The sequence below is a fragment of the Lycorma delicatula genome, chromosome 1 (genome assembly GCF_047948215.1).
Source record: "Lycorma delicatula isolate Av1 chromosome 1, ASM4794821v1, whole genome shotgun sequence".
In the NCBI taxonomy this organism is placed as follows: Eukaryota; Metazoa; Arthropoda; class Insecta; order Hemiptera; family Fulgoridae; genus Lycorma; species Lycorma delicatula.
In genome coordinates this window covers 160,514,653-160,523,359 of record NC_134455.1, presented here as the reverse complement: position 1 = coordinate 160,523,359, position 8,707 = coordinate 160,514,653, and positions in this window count along the sequence as shown.

Below are 8,707 nucleotides of genomic sequence, written 5' to 3'. Positions count from 1 at the left end.
CGTGGATATGATGTAATATGTACAGTTGTTGAACCTGATCGGCGAGCAAGTGGTTGTGTTGCTACTCTTGTACGTTCGCATCTGCCTTTTCGACGAATACAACTGAATTATACAACTGCATTACAAGCTGTCACCATATGTTTATTATCTCCGGTTGAAGTCTCCGTCTGTAACATATATCTGTCAGACGGCAAGTAGAACATTGATGATCTTATATGAACTTATATGACCAACTCCCTGGACCGATAATTCTGGTAGGGGATTTCAATGCGCATAATCCACTTTGCGGTTCACAACGATTGGAACGCAGAGGGCGCAACGTCGAAGAATTTATATCGAACAAAGAGCTAATCTTGTTAAACAAAGGTACAGGAACGTTTTTCAATATAAAAAATGGTGAAACTTCGGCGATAGATTTGCCATTTTGCAGTCCAGCATTGTCGGTTTCCTTGGATTGGAACGTTGACGAACACTTTCATGGAAGCGACCACTTTCCAGTGATAATTAAAACAAATGTACGGCAAAAAGCACCAAATTTTATTCGGCAATGGTGTCTTAAACGTGCCGATTGGACTGGCTACACAAACAACGTTGTTATGCCAAATTAAACTGGAAACATCGATGAAGACATAAAAGTAGCAACACGGGCAATTTTAAATTCAACAGAGGAAAACATTCGTAAAACCATGCAACTTCGACGAAACCCACTGTACCGTGGTGGAGCGCCGAAATAAATATAGCAGTTAATGAGAAAACGAAAGCATTCAATTTATTCAAGAAACGTACTACCCCGAAGAAATTAATATATTTTAAAAAACATCGTGCCTACGCCAGACGCACCATATTACCTGCGAAAAAAGCATCCAGAATGCTTTTATTAACAACAAGCACTTCGTAGGCATATTTTTAGACTTTGTAAAAGCATTTAATATGATGTGGATGTATGGAATTTTAAAACAAATGCATGAATGGGGATTACGTGGAAATCTTCCTATGATTATCGCCAGCTATTTATCTCAGCTAAGTATAAAAGTACGCGTTGGCAACACCTATTCGACAAGTAGGCGATTACAAAATGGAATTCCGCACTGATCACCACTTAGCGGTACCCAGTTTTACAATTGCTGTCAATAGGGTTCTACAAGCAATACCAGTGGAAATTGGTAAATGTATGTATGTCGACGATCTGGCGATCTTCTATGCCGGCACGTAAACTACAATGGTCTGGTACAAGTTACAACGAGCAATCAATGATATTATTGATATGGCTGAAAGATCTGGCTTCAGGTTCTCAACCTACAAGTTATACCCCGTACATTTCTGTCGCTTTAGAGGAGCATATCCTAGTCCACGACTTACAATACAGGTTGTTGAAGTTGCACATAAAGAAGAAGTCAAGTTTTTGGGTTTAATGCAAACAAACATTAAACATAATCAAATGTTTGTCGAATATCAATTGGGTACGAATCGAAAAGTTCTTCTACGTCTGAATACTTCATTAATACAATCAAGAATCGACTATGGCTGTGTTGTTTATTCCTCGACTCGAACGAGCTGTCTAAAAGCCTTGGGCGTCGTACAAAACGCCGGAATTCAATATGCGACTGGAGCATTTCGTACCAGTCCCGTCGACGTAAATCAGGATTGTCTCTACTACGTTTTCGAAAAGACACTCTGTTACTGTGCTACGCAGTCAATGTCACGTCATCACCAAGTAAATGGACCAGCGTTCACAAGACATCCTTTCCAAGAAGTTTACAACCGGCGTCAGATCTATACCAGGCCGGCCGGAATCAGAGCTCGAGAACTGATGGATAAGTACGACATTGTGCTTCCAAGAGCTGTTGAATCAATGATGTGTGAATCACCATCGTGGCTGCTTCCATCGGCCTTTTTTCGAATGGATGCACTTTTTAAGCAATGTAATTCTCAAGAAATAATTCATCGTTTTCGGGAGCTTGTGAGCCAACACGACCAGGAGCTAGTTTTATACATGGATGACTCTAAGAGGCGAACGGGGTTGGCAGTGCCTTCCATTACGCGGACGTTTTCATTCGTGGTCCTTGCCGCCTGTTGCATCTGTTTATACTGCGGAGTTGTAAGTCATTTGGCAAGCTCTGAGATATTGTGAGCACTATCATATACCATCCTTTTTGATCTGCAGCGACTCAGTGACTGGTATTCAAGTACTGCAGATGCGTGCTCAACGGACCCCTTGGTGAAAGTGATACTGCACTGCTCCGGATGCTAAGCAAGAAGGGACAACAGAGGAAACTGATGTGTATCCCAGGACTCTCCGGTATTGCTGGAAACGAGACTGCGGATGAACCAACTCGAACGGCTATGACGCGCCTGAGCGCGAGGGAATTCCCTTCAGTCCTAGCGACGTTAAGTATCACGTGTCTGGTTGTGACAGACGTGAATGGTACAAAGTTTGGAAAGGGTTAACAACGAAACTTAACACCGTGAAAGACTCTCCTTGCAAGTGGACCTCTCCCTCTACGATCAAGAGGAAAGAGCAGGTTGTTATATCAAGGTTGCGAATAGGACATACGAACATAATGTCGAATTACATATTGACTGGCAACGATAGACCGGTTTGTGAGGAGTGTCAGCAACCGTTGACAGTCAAACACTTATTGGAAGATTGCATCTTAGATGGGGATCTGCGTCGTCAATTTAAAATAGAAGGAGGAATAAAGAAAATTTTGAGAACGAAGAATGTGCTATTAAAGACCTGCTGTTTTTTCTTCATGCAGCCGTCTCTTCTACTGTATTTAAATTTAATTTTAGAATGCATGTCTTTGGAATATTTTCTATGTCCAGAGAGGATATTTAGATATTCTCTTCTTTTATTTATTTCTGTTTTGTACTGAATAGGACCTTTTACATCCCATCCGGTTGTGGAGCTTCTCTCAACGACTAAGTGTATTCAAGCCATGTATCGGTAAGTCGTATATACCAAAATGATTATATGTATGTAGAATTTTTGTTATTTTACACTTTTATTTATGTGTTATCTTGATAGTCGAACTTGATAGTCGATGCCCAATAACTGTCGAAAAAAAAATAATGCCCTGAGGTAGTTAATCCCCACGTCCAGACATAACACCTATGTTCCACGTCCAGGGTGGAAACAGCTGTACATAAGTACTATTCTTAATGCTGGCTAACGAGGCTCCGAGTGTTTTCCTCGCAGATGTAACTTGTCGGCCTAGCTACATCTATAGGCCGTATTTAAGGACTGGATTTTGCGACCACCTGCAGCTACGAAAATTTAATTGATTATGACAATGGATCATACCATCTTTAGAGCTGGCGAAGTGGCGGCCAGGTTCGAAGTAATTGCAGATGTAACGGAGGCCCTTCCGCTGTCCACATGCCTCCCGCGATGGCAAGAAAGTAGTTAAGGTGAACACCTTAACTGTCGGTGCGCCGACATACATGAGCATGTATGTCGGCGCATGGGAGCCCTGAACAGCTCGGTGTGTAGGGGCCTGGAGTCAGTGCAGAGACTGCGCATCCGCTCTCTGCCAAGATATATGCCGGTTCCACCGGAGTACCGGACCGGACCTCCCGGGTTGGTAGTCCTGGAGTGGGGGTGTACACCGGCGGCTAGCCTTCCTACAGAAGGGATTAAGAACCATGCAAATTGAACAATCACCAAATGTGGCAGAGGATTCACGTAAACACCCTCGCTTAGAACCAGCCGTTTCACCTGAGGCGAAACGGAGAAAGAGTGCAGAATCACGACGACTAGAAATTGAGGCTAAGAGCTTTCAAAGAGCTTTTTACAAGAGCAACATACCGAAACCAAAGTATTTGGTTATCACAAAGGAAGATAGAAATTTCCCGAGGGTGAGTTCTTTTCTCATTGCTCGAGAAATAACTAAATGTGCTGGAGGCCCAGTCAGGGAAATCAGGAAAACCTTTAAAGGACTTCATGTGGAGGCTACGAACGATGTTCAATCACAGAAGATCCTAGGGCTCAAGAATATTGGAGATTTTGCTGTACGTGTCGATCCACACGGCACGCTCAACACCTCAAAGGGTGTTGTGGTCTGTCGGGATCTTCTGAACTGTACGGAGCAGGAAATAGTTGAGGAATTGACACCACAAGGAGTAATAGAGTGCCGCAGGTTGAACATTGAGGAACGGCGAGGTTCTACTCTCAGCCACTCATGTCCTCACTTTGGCTTATTAATAAATTTGTGCTCGCTTTGGCTAGCATGATTTAAAGGATAATAGGAAACAAAATGAAGCCTTTCAGTCGTAAAGAAACTGTAAAGCCAAAGATAATAGTACAGACTTCTGATGACACGTCTTCGAAACACAAAAGTGGGCTTGACCAGAAGAAAACGGACGCCGAGCAGAAGGCCACGTCCTTTTACGACAAATATTATATAATGACCGGAAGAAAGTGACTGCTTCGCAGTCTGTTATGGAGGCTCCCAAGCCTTCTGCAACCGAGGTAGCCTCTAAACCACAGAAGTCACCAAAAACCACACAGGGGGGCTTGTGTCTTACCTGTCAGGGGCGGTGACTGTTGCGACTCCCGTGTCAGGGGTCTTCCAAGTTCCCGTCTCTCAATCGGCGTCTGAACCCGACGCCGATCCATGTCCGTCGTCGTCCGCGACGTTCTTAATGAACACAAAGCTGTTCGTAATATGTGTGCATGAGTAGGAAAGTTGGGATGTATCCAGTGATGGCATGAGGGACCCTCAAGGGTGGGCTGGAGATGCGGGGCTAAGGGTATGCGCAATACATACCTGGAGCCAAGTAGGACAGGACCAGGAAGGGCAGCCTCTTCGCCAAGGGGTTCTCTTGCTGTTCTGAACAGGTGGTCAGATTGTTCTTATGATGCTGGGAGGACCCCGAAGGGTTACGTCCTACAGGTCTATTTATAGGGGGGAGTTAACTGCCACGGCATCCTAGGATGACTGATGTGCTGCTTATCGACGGTTCTGGTAGCCCTGTGGGTGCTATAAAATAAACAATACAGGTAAAAGGAGATAACAGTATTGTAAAGAATTATCTTTTCCATTCTTATATACTTTGCTTTTATCATTTTTAATTTTAAATCAGGGCCTTTTATACCCCAAAAGTGTTGTTTTAGTGTTTTGTGGTTAAACGCTACGTGTATATTTGTGCTTTTAAATAAAATGTAAGGGCCCTTTACAACCTTACACATGACGACCCTAATGGTGATATTAATCTCTTTTTAAGAATTTGACAAGGGCTAATGACCTTAGAATTCAATGCCCATAAACAAAAAAAAAAATAATAATAATAAAATAATACACAAAATTTAAAATACCAATGGCAATTGTAAACAATTTTAATAATGATCCCTTCTTAACAAAATTCTGCATACACCACTGGTTACATCATCGATATAATCCTGGGAAATGATAATGCCAAAGCGTTCTTTGCCCACAAATCTCCCCAAAAAAAATCAATATATTCTGTTCTCTGACTGAGTTCTGAGTTTTAATTCTCTTCAAATGAAACAATTCTTTAATCTTAACCATGCTATTTTTATTGAATGCTGAACTGTAAAAGAAATGTTAGATCAAAATCCCTTACAAAAACCCTTCTTAATTCCAGTTTAATTCAGCCCATTTACTGGAAGTTTGTGCCTATATTATACACAAGCTACTCAATTATTTATGTTAATAAGCATTCTGATCTGTGAAAATGACAAAATTATTCATTTACTGATTAAAGAAAATTATTTTAACATCAACTATTGTCTGAAAGTAGTTAGTTCTTCATATTGTTAAAATATTTTACAGATTTACATTTGCTTAAGATTAGATTTTTACATCAAATGATGGGCAGCGCATGTTTTCTTTGTACTTTGTTATTTATAAATTATTATGTTTAGACTATAGATAATAGTATTACATTTTACATCTGTTTATTAAAATAGGTTTAATAAAAATGTTAAGTTTGTTCATATCATATAACATAATACTAAATAATCTAGCAAGTACAAGTGTTTATACACAGTGACTCGCGTAGTGTTACCAGTGCTTTCTAAGCACATTCTACTAGCTGAAAATAGTGAAAAAAGTTCATATATAAACATGGGTCCGGAAACGCTTCATTAGTGAGTTAAAATAGCGAAAAATTTCTCCCTGATTCCTGGGCAAAGGGTAAAATAAAACCATACTGAATTCTAAGAACCTAAATTATGGGGTAAACCCAAATTATGGAGTTTCTTATGGTTTTTGACCTGACAAATTGCATAAAACAGGTTCCAAAACCATACCTCCAACAGTTTGTATATTATTCAACAAAAAAAATATTGTTATCCAAAAACACTTTTTTTTTACATTTGGAATATAAAAACTTTGTTAAATGACTAATAAATACATAAAATGTATTAATAAAACTTGTAGAGAATTTAATTTAGGGAATAAATATAATTTTATTTTATTCAGAGAATAATTTAATTTAGAGAATTCAATAAAAAACAAATACAAGTTCAAGAAATCTGATTTTATTATTAACACTACATTAAAATGAAGGGATTACATGTACTAACCACATTTGCTTTCCTACAAGGAACAATGGTACAACAAAAATAGTGTTGTATTAAAGATAAAAATAAAATTAAAAAAAACGAATAAAGTAAAAAACTGATATTACTGTTACTCAGACAATAAAGTTTATGTATCTTGATTCACTGACAAATTGAAAATTTAAGAAATTATGATTTTGTAAGTTGATTATGCAAAAATCAGCAGGCCAACAATGTGTTTTGCTGTGTCATCAGTGAACTGCATTTTCTGTGTTATTGCTGTGATTGTTGCCAGAACTGTGTAGTCTAATTAAGTGTGTGTATGTATGTTTGTTTTAATTGGTGTCATACTACAGCAATGCCTTCATTATTCACAACTGAGGAATACATCAACACAGTATATGTCTTGGGTGGTTTGTGATGGAAATATAACAGCTACTGCAGAATATCAAAGATATTTTTCTAACCGCAGTTCTAAATCTTAAAGCAATTAGTGAAACATTCCATACACTAGTAGAAACGAGTACACTTCCCAGCAGGATTAGTTCTCATCATGACTGTCTGCCCATTATGATGCCGATATCGATGAAATCATTATCGAGGCTACTCAACGCAGTATTGGTGTTAGTACATGATGCATTTCCCAGCGGTTAGGAGTTTCCCAGTCAATGGTGTGGAAGACACTTCATAACAACAAGCTGTATCCTTACCATATTATTCAGCTAAGAGAGTCCTTTTCATTTGCAATATTACAACTGGTTGGATATGAATCACCGATTGTACAGGTTCAGTTTATTTATTGATGAGGTTTAGTTTACGTAAATGGCATCAGTAACCTTCACAATGAACACACTTGGGTAGAAGTCAATCCACACACAACACCAATTTAGTGTCAATGTCTGGTGTGGTCTAGTTTATGATCAGCTAATTGGACCACTCATTCTCCCAGGACATCTAATTTCTGACATCTACTTGGTGCTACTATTAGAAGATGTTTCACAAGAATCAAGATGCCACATGTTCATGACGGTGCGCTCTCCACTTCTAATGTGCCATATAGCACACTTAAATGAACAATTTCCAGAGAAATGGATTGACTGTGGTGGGCCACACTCCTGGCCACCAAAATCACCTGATCTAACACTAGATTCTGATCTGATCTAGATTTTTGCATGTGGGGCTGGATGAAAAATATTGTGTACAAGAGAAAAGTTCATATGCATGAAGTGCTGGCTGCTCATATTACAAATGCTGCCACACAAATTAATTAAAGTCATGTAGAATTGCTAAAAGCAACACTTGCAATCCGAAAGTGTGCAAACAAATCTTTTGAGATAGAAAGACAAATTTAAAAAAAAATATTGTATACTTTGTTAAATGTATCAATTACATTTCTATTTTTGAAATAATTTATCAATTGTATGTTAACTTCAATTTCTGTTAATGATAACATTTCAAAGTTTTCATACAGTAAGTGTTAGAAATAAAATCAAATTTCTTGAACTTTTATTTGTTTTTTATTGGTCTATTTTACATGAACGTTTCACAATTAAATCCATTACAAGGTTTGATAATAAAGTTTATGCATTTATTAGTCATTTAACAAATTTTTTCTATAAACATATTTAAAAATGTGTTTTTGGAAAATTTTTTTTTGTCAGATATAAAACCTATTAGTGATATGATTGTAAAACCTGTTTTATTCTATTGTCAGATTAAAAATCATTAAGTTTACCCCTTAAATTGTGTTCCTATAATTCAGTATGGTTTTATTTCATTCTCTGCAAAGGAATCAGGGCAAAATATTTCACTATCCGTAACTTGCTAATGGAGCATTTGTATATAACTGGTCCCATATTTAAATGAACTTTTTCATTATTTTTGTTTGTAGAATAAGCTCAGAAAGTGTTGGTTACGCTATCTGAATCTGTAAAATACAGTTTAATTTGTACTAAGAGGATATTAATTTTCTATTGTAGCAGTAAAATAGTATTTTGGAGTAATTTTGTTTACATTATTGTGTGTTTAATTAATTTGTGTGGCAGCATTTGTAATATGAGCAGCCAGCACTTCATGCATATGAACTTTTCTCTTGTACACAATATTTTTCATCCAGCCCCATGTATTTTGTGGTTATGTAGAGTAATTTCTAACAGCAAAGAAAATATGACCGAAGACAGA